Source organism: Carcharhinus amblyrhynchos, chromosome 6, assembly GCF_965287045.1.
Source record: "Carcharhinus amblyrhynchos chromosome 6, sCarAmb.v2.hapA, whole genome shotgun sequence".
NCBI lineage: Eukaryota > Metazoa > Chordata > Chondrichthyes > Carcharhiniformes > Carcharhinidae > Carcharhinus > Carcharhinus amblyrhynchos.
The window spans coordinates 42,341,794-42,355,964 of record NC_137329.1 but is presented as its reverse complement, the minus strand read 5'-3'; the positions used below and the strand labels follow the sequence as shown (position 1 = coordinate 42,355,964).

The 14,171-nt window shown below is 43.5% G+C and overlaps 1 protein-coding gene across 1 annotated transcript in view; it reads right to left on the bottom strand.

The window, feature by feature from the left end:
• Positions 1-835: 835 nt before the first annotated feature.
• saxo4 (stabilizer of axonemal microtubules 4) overlaps positions 836-14,171 on the bottom strand; it is a 160,545-nt gene continuing 147,209 nt past the window's right edge. The window contains exon 14 of the mRNA XM_080191589.1: positions 836-926. The gene's annotated coding sequence lies outside the window, so the exon portion shown is untranslated. The remainder of the gene's footprint in view (positions 927-14,171) is intronic.

Here is a 14,171-nt window from a genome sequence, read left to right as displayed (position 1 = left end):
GCCGACAACTGGAACAGCTGGCCTGTTCAGGTCGCCAGGCCGGTGAAAGAGTGGCCAGTTGCATTATGTGAAAAGTGGGATATTAACCACACACTTCAGACAGTGAATCAGTGCCTCTTTTGCTACTGTTATATTGATGGTGTGCACCAGGTGGCTAGTATGCTTCACCTTGTCACCAAGTGGCACATAATAATAAAAGGAAGGCTACTTCCACACTCCAGATGACGTCCTAGAACATGAATTTTTGTGGTTCTTAGAAAGAACAAGCACAGGTGAGGACAGGACATGCATTTTGCTGTTGGCTTTCCAACGGGGACTGGTGGAAGGCAAGTACAGTAATAATAAAGAGGTTACCAGTCTCTGCTAAACACCACTGTACAAGAACCTTCGCAACAAAACGAAAACCGCCTTTGAGAAAAGTCAGCTTTTCTTATTTCTCCATGGAGGCCTCCACAAGCAAGAGCAGACAATGTGGATAACTTTACCTCATGAAACTTTGCCAGTGGGATGTTGTAATCAGGTGAAGCTTGTTTTCCTATTTCTGCTCGCAGCAGTGCATTTGCTGGATCAAGACAAAGTCAGCTGGTTCCCATTTGATTTATTTTAATGAACTGGTGGCACATTTAAAATTGGAATGAATATTAGATCATATCATTTAAAGATCAACCACATTCCCTAACAACCACTATTCAATAGGATCAACAAACAGTTAGCTAAATATAGAGAAATAAAATCATTCATAGTGGTCTTCTTGGGATACTCTCTGAATAGTAAAGTGATGTGTGTGTGTGTGTGTGTGTGTGTGTGTGTGAAGGGTGATTACAAATGACTGAATAACAGATTCTTAATGTGAACTTGATTTCAGGAGAAATGATTTTCTTTCTGCTTCCTCTGAAGAGAAGGTCACCAAAGAAAACAGCCACTACCTGTGGAGACAAAAGAGTACTGTGATTGCTGATCTTATCATCTTTCCATTCCAGTGTTTTAGCTGTTTTTTTTTAATGAACCCAATGTTCTGGATTCTATCATTCTTTTTGGCAATGTGTTGCAGTTGATAATAGAACATAGAACATAGAACACTACAGCACAAACAGGCCCTTTGGCCCACGAGTTGCGCCGATCACATCAACACCTACCAATCTATAGACCTATCTATAACCCCCAATCCCATTAAATCCCATATACTCATCCAGAAGTCTTTTAAAAGACCCCAGCGAGTTTGCCTCCACCACCACTGACGGCAGCCGATTCCATTCACTCACCACCACAGATCATAATCACAGATCAGATAAAGAAATACTTCGTAGACTTGCTTTTAAACCTCAATCCTCCTGCATCTGCATTCATTTTCACAGCAGCTTTAATGTAATTCAACATCCCAAAGCACTTCCATGAGCATTATAAAGCACTGTTTGACACTGAATCACATAAAGAGATATTAGGGCAGATGATCAAATAATTAAGTTTTAATGAACATCTTAAAGGAGGGAAACAATGTACAAAGATGGAGGCAATACCAGAGCCCTGGGATTTGACAGCTGCAGACACAGCATCAATAGTGAAGCTATTAAAAGTGGGAATACTCAAGATGTCAGATTTAGAGAGGCACAGATATTTCTAAGGGTTGCAGGTAAGAAAAGGGAACAGACACGGTAAGTGGTGAGGCCGTGAAGGGATTTGAAATCAAGAATGAAAATTTTAAAGTCGATATATTGCTTAAGCAGGAACCGATACAGGTCAGCGAGTCCAGAGGTGATAGGTGAATGAGATTTAGAGTGAATGAGGGCATAGGCAGGAGGATTTCCTCACCAATCTAGCCCACTTTGTTAGTGCACCTCTGGCCAGCCAGAATTGGATGAATGAAGTCAAGAGGTAGCAAAGATAAGGCACTTCATTAGTAAATGGGCTAAGGCAGGTGCAGGGCAGGGTGATGCTATGGAGCTGGAAGTGAGCAGCCTTAGTAATGGTATAGATATATGGTCTGAATGTCATCTTGGATTTACATTAGACATCAAGAGAGTTGCCAGGGAGAGGGATGGAGTTGTGGATAGGAGATGAGGTTCACATTGGGACAATGGCCTTATCGATAGTGAATTGGAGGACATGTCTGCTCATCCAGTCCTAGATGTTAGACAAGCAGATTGATGTCTTAGAGATAGCATAGGTGCTTGTTGGACAGTACAGACATAATGGGCTGAAGGGCCTCTTTCTGTGCTGTAAACTTCTATGGGGATGATCTTACCGGTTCACCCCACCCATCAATGGATGGGGCAAGCTGGTAAAATTGCATGAGAACCAAGAAAATCAAGTTCATGGCCGATTTCTCACCCTTCACAATCTTATCAGTACCGGATATCTGGCGTATTCAGCCTCCCATCCATTTCCAGTAAGAGGCTGAATAAATAATTTAAATTTATTTTAAATGGCATTTATATGGATTTAATAAGAATAGGGTGCCATCGTTTGAACTCACTTGCCTTTGTGGCCTCACTGGGAGAGGTTCCCAAGAATGGGAACCAGCTGTGACAGCCTCTCGGTAGAACCAGAGGACACTGAGGCCCCCTCGGAGAAGTTGAGGGCAAGTGTGTGGGTGCCCCTTGAGCAGTGCCAGCTTGGCACTCTGGCAGAGCCAGGGGATGGGATCTACGGGGGTGAAACCTAGAGGGCAGGGTCTACTCAGACAGGGTCTATGGGGCAGAGCCTGAAGAAGCAGGATCTGAAGTGGTGGAGGCCTAAAGGGGTGGAGGGCTAAAGGGGGCAGGACCTGAGAGGGCAGGGTCAGGCCAGGACTGGTCAATTGGGTAGCCAGGTGCCCATTGTAACTCTGCATTGTGATTGGTGGGGGGGATGGAGGGCGATTAGTCAGGGCAGTGAGGGGGAGAGGGCAGGGGCGACATTTCCCAATGGTGTGGGACTTTCAATCGGTCGTGGGTCCCCAGGATACTGAGGGATGGGTGCTTTGTCAAAGCTGGCTGCAGCAGCAGAGGCCTGACAGGTCTCTCTCTCTCAGACCTATCAGCCCTCTTCTGGCTGCAACTGTGCATGTGCAACTGCAGAGGTCTGCACATGCACAATAGCTCCCTTTGTTGTTAGAGCAGTTGGCTGGTAAGTTAAGCCCCACCCACTCTAACAGTCTAGATTGTTTGTTTGGACGCCCAAAAAAAAGGTCTGGAACTTCCATTTTCATGTTACCTCGGCACTTAGAATTTTTCTCATAAAATTCTGCCCTATGATACTATGGATGGAATCTTCTGGCCATTCCCACCAGCAGGATCTTCCAGTCCCACTGGCAGTGCACCCCCACTGTGAGTGGCCCACTGGTGACAGGTGCATTCAACAGGAAACCCCATTGACAACAGCGGGACCAGAAGATTCAGCCACAGGCCAATGGCAGGCCACCTTAGCCACCAAGAAATAAACAGCGGATTGAGCAGAAAACCCCGTCCACTGACTCTACTCAGCAGAGTTGAGAAAGATAGTGGTGAGGTAGAATTGGATACCACCAAAGTACATGTGAAAACTAACACCTAATGCTTGGATAGTGAGGCTAGCATGTGGATGACTGTGTGGTTGGGGAAGGGAGTGGGTGTGGAAATCAAGGATAGATCCTTGGAGGACACTAGAGGAATAATATGGGAACAGGGAGAGGCGACACTGGCAGAGAATGGGATGAGAGCAATCCCATCCAGCTGGAGATGCATTGCAGGAGGGCAGTGTGGCCAACTATGTGCGGAAAAGTTGAGAAGGACAAGGAAAGTTAGTTTATCCACAGTCACACTACACGTTGTTTGTATCTTCAGTAAGAATTCCATTTTGTGCTGTGATAGAGCAAAAATCTGACTGAAGGGATTCAAACACGAGCTCGGAAAAAGATAAAGGAATGTGTTTGAGGAAAGGAAAGAAATGTTGGAAAGGTCGGGTGGATAGTTTGCAAAGGTTGCTTTCTGAAGGTGATGATGTATGATAGTGAGAGGGAGAGTACCTGAGGAGAGAGAACTATTAACAATTTCAACCAGCATGGAAACGAGGAAGGAAAGTTGGTGGTTTAGTGGACATGAGAGAATAAGAGGTGTATCTCATGGACACAATGAGCTCAGAGACACCATGAAGAAAGCCAGGAGAAAAATTAGAAAGACATATGAGTTTACGCTCAGAAAAATAACAATTTTTAAGAAGAGTTCAATGCTCCACTTGATTTTACATTACTGAAAATCACAAAAAAAGCCATGTTGTGTCATTAAGTCGTTTCACTGGTATATACTAATCAGTGTTCTCGTAAATTAAGTATTTTTCAATACATAAAAACTCCTAAAAACTTGCCTAATAGTACATTGGTGCCTAACAGATGAGTTCAATTTGTAAAGCCTCCTCAAAAAGTCACAGGCCGGAACTTCCCACCTTTTCCTGCAGCGGAGATTTTCCGGTCCCGCTGCTGTGAATGGAGGTTTGGCTGAGTGCCAAATTCTCCATCCTCACTGGCAGTGGTAGTAGGGCATGCAAGCCTGGACAACGCCAGCCACAGACAGCAGACACTCATTGTCCGTGTTATTCTATCATGAGGGTCTGGTCAATTTTATGGGCAGCAACAAAACCTAATGTTTTAGGAATCTGCTTTAATGATTTCAGAAACACAAATTATACTTGACACAATGTTGGTTTAAAAGCGCACAGTCCTTTGTGCTAGTATGGTGGATTTCAGATGGAATGCACTGATAAATCATTTATCTTTCAGTAATTGTTATCACCAACAATAATTTCTAAACTCTTGGACTCCTCAGATTGTGCCCAGCACTAAAAACATTGTGTCAGGTACCAGCATTCCAGTCTAATCTCTTTATTCATGATTAGAATGATCTCATAGAATGATACAGAAAACCCGAGGCTACTTGGCCCACATGCTTTTGAAAGAATTATTTCATTAGCCCCACTCCCTTGTTCTTTTCTCATAGCCTTGAAAATATTTCTACTTCAAGTATTGTGTCCAATTTCCTTTTGAACATTATTAATGAATTTATTTCCACTGCCCTACATAACAGAATCCCATAACCATAGTAACATTCTAGCAAATCTCCTCTGCACCTTGACATATTTCTTAATGTAATTAAATAGCCAAACGTATGCTCACTTCAGAATTGGAACAAACAATCTAGGCTAATGCTTGAATACAATATCAAGGTCTTCAGTGACAAGCATCATGACAGTCTGGGATAATCACTTCAGAACTACAACTCCATGATGTGGTGAAGCCAGGGAATTTGATGCTGAGGCAGTTTCATTGCATCCAGTTCTATAACTCAAGCACCCCGAGAAAATGAACTGATTTAATGAATTTATTGACCCAATGCACTGCTCTACAGACAAGTTAAAAAAACGCTTTCATGTTATTACTTTGGAACAGGTCACTGGGGGGGCGGGGGGGCAACATGTTTGTGATTGGCAACTCCCTAAAAGGCTGCATAATTTGACACCTTAGCATCTACTTTCTCACTGCTATGTGTGCTGTTTTGGCTCCAGAATAACATCTATGTTGCAAGTACACATTTCTTCTGAGAGCTGAATGCCTCATCACACTCATGCCAATGGTGGAGAGTACTGTCTTCCCATGGGGTGAGGGTCTGGCACTGTGACTGCCCCCTGCCAGGTGCTATTGCCTCCAGTTATGCATCAGTTTGCCCTGCAAAGAGAGAGGGGTGTATCAGTGAGCATGGTGCAATGTGTTAGAGTGGTGTGGCTGTCATGGTTGAACAGTAGGTATTGTGTAAGCTGGAGGTGAGGATGTGAGGCTTGCAGCAGTGCTAAGTATTTGCCAGTGAGGTGAACAATCAATGTTAGGCACGAGTTGTGATTGATGGAGATTGTTGATAAGTGAGTGGTGGAAATGTGATCCATTGAGCAGTGTTAGAAACTAGTGATGCACTTGGTGGGATTTGACGGTACAGTCATTGACCTTGACTGCTCATGTGCACCCACTGACACAGCATCCAGATCCTTGGGGGCTAGACTCCCAGCATTGATCACTGTAGATGTCTGGGCCCATGGCCTTCAGAGTGTTTGCCATGGCTCCCTGTGGATGGTTCACATCTCTTATCCTCTCTACATACTACACCTAGGCATTCACAGTGTGTCAGAAAAGTTTGGGGCATGCACACCACTGCTGCACCTTGGTTAACTCTTCATACTTCTCAGAATCTCTTCCACAAACAATACCTGGTCCAGCCAGAACATTGGCTTAAGGTAACGCAGACTAGCTTTAAATGGTTGTCACCTTATATGGACTTGGGGCCCCTCCTGAGGCATGCAGCTACTCAATGGTGTTCTCAGTCCAACTGGTTTAAGAATGGCACAGTGGCAGTAGTTAGCACTGCTGCCTCACAGCGCCAGGGACCCATGTTCAATTCAGGTCTTGGGTGACTGATTGGAGTTTGCTCATTCTCCCTGTGACTGCGTGGGTTTCTTCTGGGTGCTCTGGTTTCCTCCCACAGTCCAAAGATGTGCAGGCTAGGTTGATTGGCCAAGCTAAATTGTCCTCAGTATCAGGGGATTAGCAGAGTAAATATGTGTGGTTACAGAATGGGGCCTGGGTGGGATTACAGGCTCGATGGGCTGAATTACCTCCTTCTACACTGTAGAGATTCTATGAGGAATTTTATAACTGCATATTGTAGTTGTGCAAATTAGAAGGCAGCTTGCAGTTGGTGTGCTGACCACAAGCAATGGACAGAGGTTAACTGTGTATTGCAATCCTTACTCTCTTTTATGGGAATGTCCATTGTCACCCCCTTCAAATCTTAAATTGTTGCAAAAGCATGACAAAAACAAGAGTTTGCTTCTGCCTACAGAGAGCAGAGCAGGCAGTGGAGATGGCAGCAGTGGTGAGGTATGTAAAATTGGGAAATTGGGCTTTATGCCAGCAGTAACATTCCAAGACCTTACACACCTCTGTCCTCCCTTGCTGCAATATTACCAATGGCAGGGGAGGCATTAGATGCCCCACTTGCATGTGAACATATTGAGGCCTTTACGTGGCTCCTCCAGCAACTGCTGGAATTTACCTGTGGTTGGGGCAGCTAGCACCATGTGCCTAGCTTGCCCGGCAAAATCCCAGAAGATCGCACTAGTGGCTAATCAGTCTGGCTGTGACTTGCAGGTTCTCTCATAGTGAGTGCAAGTGAAGGGGCAGTCACTGTTGGGGGCAATTGGATCCATCCTCCTTGGCTTCTCTTTTCACATTGGCTTTTTGCTCCTGGGTTCCTGGTGCTTTGAGGCAGCAGTGCCACTATACTAAGCAATGTGCCACTTGGGAACCAGGGACCCAGGTTCAATTCTGGCGTTGGGCACTGTCTATGTGGAGTTTGAACATTCTCCCTGTGTCTGCGTGGGTTTCCTTTGGGTGTTCCGGTTTCCTCACACACTCCAAAGATTTGCAGGTTAGGTTGATTGGCCATGCAAAAGTGTCCCTTAGTGTCAGAGGACGAGCAGGGTAAATATGTGGGGTTATGGAACTAGGGCCTTAGATGGGATTGTTGTCAGTGTAGGCTTGATGAGCCAAGTGGCCTATGGTCTCCTTCTATACTGTGTGAATTCTATAATTACTATTAAGATGCAGTTGAGAAAATAAGAACATAAGAACATAAGAAATAGGAGCAGGACTAGGCCGTCTAGCCCCTCGAGCCTGCCCCGCCATTCAATAAGATCATGGCTGATCTGTCGTGGCTCAGTTCCACTTTCCCGCCCTCTCCCCATAACCCTTAATCCCCTTGCCTATCAAAAACCCATCAACCCGCGTCTTAAATATATTTAGCGAGGCAGCCTCCACCACTTCAACGGGCAGAGAATTCCAGAGATTCACCACCCTTTGAGTGAAGAAGTTCCTCCTCAATTCCATTCTAAACCGCCCCCCCCCCCCTTTATCTTGAGGCTGTGCCCTCTAGTCCTACTGTCCTTTCTGAGCGGGCAGAGCCTCTCCACCTCTATCCTATCCATCCCATTCATCATCTTATACGTCTCAATGAGATGTCCCCTCATTCTTCTAAACTCTTAACGAGTACAAGCCTAGTTTATTCAGCCTCTCCTCATAGCTCAACCCCCTCAACTCCGGTATCAGCCTAGTAAACCTCCTCTGCACTCCCTCCAAGGCCAAAATATCCTTGTGTAAGTGCGGCAACCAAAACTGCACACAGCACTCCAGCTGCGGCCTCACCAGTGCCCTGTACAGTTGCAGTAAGACCTCCCTACTTTTATATTCAATCCCCCTCGCTATGAAGGCCAGCATCCCATTCGCCTTCCTGACCACCTGCTGCACCTGCAGGCTGGGTTTTTGCGACTCATGCACAAGGACCCCATGGTCCCTCTGCACCGTCGCATGCTGCAGTTTTTCGCCATGTAAGTAATAGTCCTTCCTACCATTATTCCTACCAAAGTGGACAACTTCACACTTGCCAACATTAAATTCCATTTACCAGTTCCTGGCCCATTCGCCCAGCCTATCTAGATCCTTCTGCAGACTTTCCACACCCTCCGCACAATTTGGCAAAATGGCTGCCCACTGATGATATAATAATCATTGATCGTATGGTGAAAATGGTTCTGTATGTAAGCACACAAAAGTGAACGAGAACAGTGTAATCAGAGTGACTCACCACCATTTTGCTGTATAATTTTATTGCTAGAATGTCACATGGAGGAGATGTAAGGAAAGGGATGTGTCCAGCTGCCTGATGACCTCTCCAGGTCTCCATTCAACACCCTCCAAATCATCTATCTCACATTCCCTGAATGTCACCAACCAACTGCCCCTTCCACTGTTGCTGGCACTCCCACTTCCTCCTGATTTGCAGATGGGTCTTGGGCCAGCAGTTTCATGGCACCGGGGAGCTGTGCACACATATCGGACATCTAGAGGCACTTCACTGATTCCAGTTGGATGAAGTTAGGCTAACCCCAAATGCTTACCCTGCTAGTCTCTCCAGTCATAGGCCCTCAGGTAAGTTATGTAATGGGGAGACAATTGGAAGGGTGAGGTTTTTCAGGATGGAAGGTGGGATGAGTATTAAGAGAGAGAGGCAAAGGATGGGTGAGTATTAGCAGAGAGAGGCAATCAGGAGGGAGGGGTAGGCATCAGAGGTGGAGGGGGTAATTGAGTAGGTGATAATCAAGAGGTGTGAAGTGTAAAATTCAAAAAGAGACCTGCAAGGATCATCAAGAGAACTGTGCTGTTCAGGTGAGGGACAAATGAGCACAGCCTGAGCCACACTTGTAAACATCTGAACCTTAAAAGCAATAGCTAATCTTTCCTTTAAATCTCTGCTCTGTCCTCACAGGAATAATTAAGCAGCCAATAATTTAAAAACCTTTTCTTTTATGGAACTTCATTTCATGGCTAATGAGATGTATAAACCTCCAACATGGGAAGGTCATAATGTTTGTTTTGAGTATTTTCTATTCTTTACACAAACAGTGTTAATGCAGCATCTGCTTTTTCATCAACCTCTCAATAATACCGATTACAAACTAATATCCTTGGGGATTGAATGAATTAATGTAAGGCAGTAGGACGCCTGAAAGCACACTAATATGTATTAATTTATCAGCGCTCAAAGAATATTATCGGAGAGGTGACATTAATCAGAGGTTAGTAAAGGGATTTTGTCGCAAGGATTCCATAACTTTTAGAAATGTCATGTGGGAAAGACTAACCTGACATCTACCCAAATATGGCAACTTAGAGTGGTAGCAGGAATGCTTCTGTTTATAGCATTCCTAATAGATCTCAATGACACTTCATAATACTGTCCATTTCTTGTAAGTGTGTAGAGGGGACGGGTAACATTCTAGGCTGGTTGCTTGTTACAATACAGACCAAACCAGCCAAATCTTACTAAAGGTGGAACTGGGACAAGTAAATCCCTATTTTTAATACAATGGGAGAAGGAGAGATTTGTCAGTTATAACTAATAATGCCAATACTTGATATCTTTTCGATCTATCTATGTTACTGACCATTCATCTTTCTCTTTTGAAAATCAGGACATAAAACATGCATCCAAGCTCCTGATCTTATGGAAAGAGTCTGTGAAAGTGTAATATCATAAAATTGGTATCTCTGACACACAAATTTCTACAAGTGCTTGGCCACACGTTATGGGTCAAGATTTGGTTGAATGTATTGATGAAAAAGAGCAGTTTGGTACTGACAACAAGCCCAGAACTTGCTGGATCAAGCAAAACTCTTAGGGAAATTAGATACATGCATGACAGAGGAAGGAACAGAAGATTATGTTAGTAGAATTAGAAGACGTAAGATAGGAAAAGATTTATGTGGAACATAAGCACCAGCATCATCCAGCTGGGACAAATAGTCTGTTTCTGTGCCATGTATTCTGTTTAATCTTATGGGGTGCACCATTAGTTAGACTCCCCCCACCTTTACCCTTCAGTTTGAAACAAAGGTTTGTCCCATGGGTTACTGGAAGTATGAGCTGATACCGGTTTGGAAAGGTCACTAAGGATCTTGATAAGCAATGTGATAAATATGCCAGTCAACCAATGAGAGTTAATAATTGAGAAGGAAACAGGGAATAAAAGAAAAGGAAATACTTTGAATGAGTGTTAACTCAGGAACTGGAATAAATAAGAAGAGGAAAAGGAAGATTGGATTACGAGGAAGAAAAAAAAGATAGCAAGAGTCAAAATCGGAAAAGAATTAAAACATATTCTATTCAAAAGGTTTCAAATAAATTCCTGCCTGCAGGAATGAGACGACACCGTTTCAATTGTTTTGTCTCTAGGAGGTTGAGTGGCAGAATTTCTGAATGTTAACTGTAATGACTTCAGTCAGGCCATTGAGGATGGCCTACTGGAATATGAAGGAGTCAATTGATGGGTCAATCAGGGAGTTTTTTCCTTGTATTTAACCAGGAATGTCAGTTCCTCTGGCACTCCCAAAGGTACATTGTTGACTGATAGCACTCCATGTACTGTTGTTGGAATTGTGAATAAAGGGATTTTGATGAAGGGACCTCTGCATTATTACATTAACCTTTACTGTTCACTGCACATCTAATGCTAATACCTAGCATGCAGCTAATTTAATATAAAGCAATGTAGAAAAAAATGTTTTTTTACAAGATGAGTGATGTGACTAGATTGGTGAGGAAGTTCAGTTGGAGGCATCATTAGTTGGCTGAACATCAATTGGCTTCAAGCCATTTACCTCACAACAGTCATGGGAAGGGCTTTCAGCTGTCTGATAATGTCCCCAGTTGAACTTCCTCATCAATCTAGCCACTGAGTAAATGCACCACATGTTGTGGAATCAAAGCCCAAGCATCAGAAATCTTTTTAAGTCCTTGTTCGTGTTGGCTGATCTCAATTTGGTGCATTATAATTGCTTCAGTGTTGGTGTTATAGCGAAAACAAGAGTAAAGGATAAAGCTGTATAAAATATTGGTTTGCCCTCAGGTAAAATATTGCTTCTAATTTTGGGCACCTCACTTTAGGAAGGATGTGAAAAGGTTAACAAGAATAGTTCCAAGGATGAGGAATTTCACTTGCTTGGATAGACTGAACAACCTGGACCTGTTCTTCTTGGAGAAGATAGTGTTGAGAGGAGATTTGATTGGGATGTTCAAAGTCATGAGGGCACTGGGCAAAGTAGGTAGAGAGAAAATGTACCCATTGTTGGAAGGATTGAGAACCAGAAGGTACAGATTTAAAGTAAGTTGGTAAAAGAAGCTATGGTGTCATGCACCAAGTGGTCAGGGTGCGGAATGCATTGCCTGAGAGTGTAGTGTGGATGCAGATGGTATTCAAGGGTTAGGGAATTGCATCATTATCTGAAAAGGAAAAGAAAAATGCAGTGCTCCAGGGAAAAGGCAGGGGAATGGCACTTAGTTAATCGTATTTGCAAAGAGCTGGTATTTATATGATGGGTTGAATGGCGTATTTCTATGCTGTAACCATTTTGTGATTCAATGATTCAAGTCAAAGGCCCCTCAGAGGATGCATCAGTATAACTGTCAAAATATACCAGCCATGATTGTCAGTACTGAATCCACCAAGGTCAGCAGTGCTTAGATGTGCCACCCCCTCCAATTATAGTGCCACTATGGGATGGCTGCACACCAGTGTTGTATCTAATGTGCTTGTCTGTGCCCAAGGGCAGAGTTCCAGTGGAGGTAAATGTTCCTGGTGGGGCAGGAGTGGGTGAATACTCCTGAGAGTAAAGCTTAGATGTGCCCTTCTTAATTTCCATAACTGGGCAAGTCATGGCTGTAGTAGAACTCTATGGAATAAAGACATAGTTCATGCAGAGTCATCAAAAAATTCTGTAAAAGGACCCTGAAAAGGGGATTAAGAATACAAATACATTTTTTTTTGGTTTCAGAAAACACATTAAGATATCAGTTAAATTCTTTATTGCTCTTTATCTGCTGATTTACTTCACAAATGCAAATTTACATCTTATTATGTACAGTTTTAGCTTTAGTATAAAATATATGGTCTGTTCATGTGTTGCTTTTCGACTTATGCACAAGCTGCACTATATCCAGCAAGCAGTCAAGAATAAACTTTCTTTATTATTTATGGTCTGTTTCTTTTAATACACAGTATTTTCAATTTTTTTTTGAAAGAGGATGAATGGTGGCAATCTTCTATCCCATTAGTAAAGTGTCCAGAGTACTACGTAGGTAGTCAACTGGGTGAACACAAACCATCAAAGAATGTCACTTGGACCATGGGACCTTGGCTCATAGAATCCGTACAGTGCAGAAGGAGGCCATTTGGTCCATTGAGCCTGCACCAACAACGAACCCACACATTTTTGGAGTGTGGAAGGAAACCGGAACACCTGGAGGAAACCCAGGTACACATGGGGAGAATGTACAGACTCCACACAGACAGTGACGCAAGGGCGGAATTGAATCTGTGTCCTTGTTGGCGTAAGGCAGCAGTGCTGCTCTTACACCGCCGTGCTGCTCTACCTTGCCCTTGGCTGAGAGGGAACTCCCAGTCATGATCTAATCAAGGTAACTAGAACATGCTAGCCATGTCCAAACTTGGGTCACTGTAAATTTTAAAAAGCAATGATACCTTAGAAAGGGCAGCTTGTGAGCTGTCTGGGCAGTTCCAATGTGATTGCTACATGATTAGCAGCTTAAAGCGAATATTGGTTGCAGTAGGATTGTTCATTCTGAGGTATGCATCCCTATTACCACATTAAGGTCAAGTTTGGGGCCCAGGCAGACCTTGCATTCAAGGTACCTAGTGTGGTCACTGTAAATAAAGAGAACGTAACAAAAGTTTAAAGGGAATATTAGGGAGGGATTCTTCGCACAGAGAGTAGTGGGAGTGTGGAATGAGCTGCTGGATAAAGTGGTACATGTGTGGTCACTTTTAACATTTAAGAAAAACTTGGACGGGTTCATTGATGAGAGGGATGTGGAGGGATATGGTCCAAGTGCAGGTCAGTGGGACTAGGCAAAAAATGGTTTGGCACAGACAAGAAGGGCCAAAAGGTCTGTTTCTGAGTTGTAATTTTCTATGGTTCTATGACAAATAGGAGTAGGACATACAGTTTGTCAAGCCTGCTCTGCCATTCAGTACAATTATAGCTGATCTTGGGCTTTAACTCCCCATCCACTCCATTTCCTAAGAGACCAAAAAATCTGTGTCTCTCAGTTTTAATTCGATGATGGCACACCTACAATTGAGGAAAAGTTTCACGAACTTTCAAGTGAAGAAATTGCTTCACGACCCAGTCCTAAATGATCAGTCCCTTATCCCGAGATTGCATCCCTTAGTTTTAATCTCCTCGGGGGCAACAACCAAACAGATGAAGTATGCATGTGTGTGCAAGTTAATACCTCATTCCCACAGATATAGCTACCCAAGTTAATATCTCACTCCCACAACTATATGTAGCCTTATTATAGGTTCAGAGTAGCGAGAATATCTGGAGAATAACAATGGTTGATTAGTCGATAAAACTAATTTTTAATTCATTCTCATTGTATTAAATTTCTGACCCAGTTGAATGCTGCAAATATGTAATATTCCCAATGTAGTGAACCTTCGCTGCAGTACCTCCAAAACAAATATAACATTCCTTGCGGAGTCTAAAAGTGCACAGTGTTCCAGGTTTGGTAAAATTGGAGCAAGACTTCTTTATT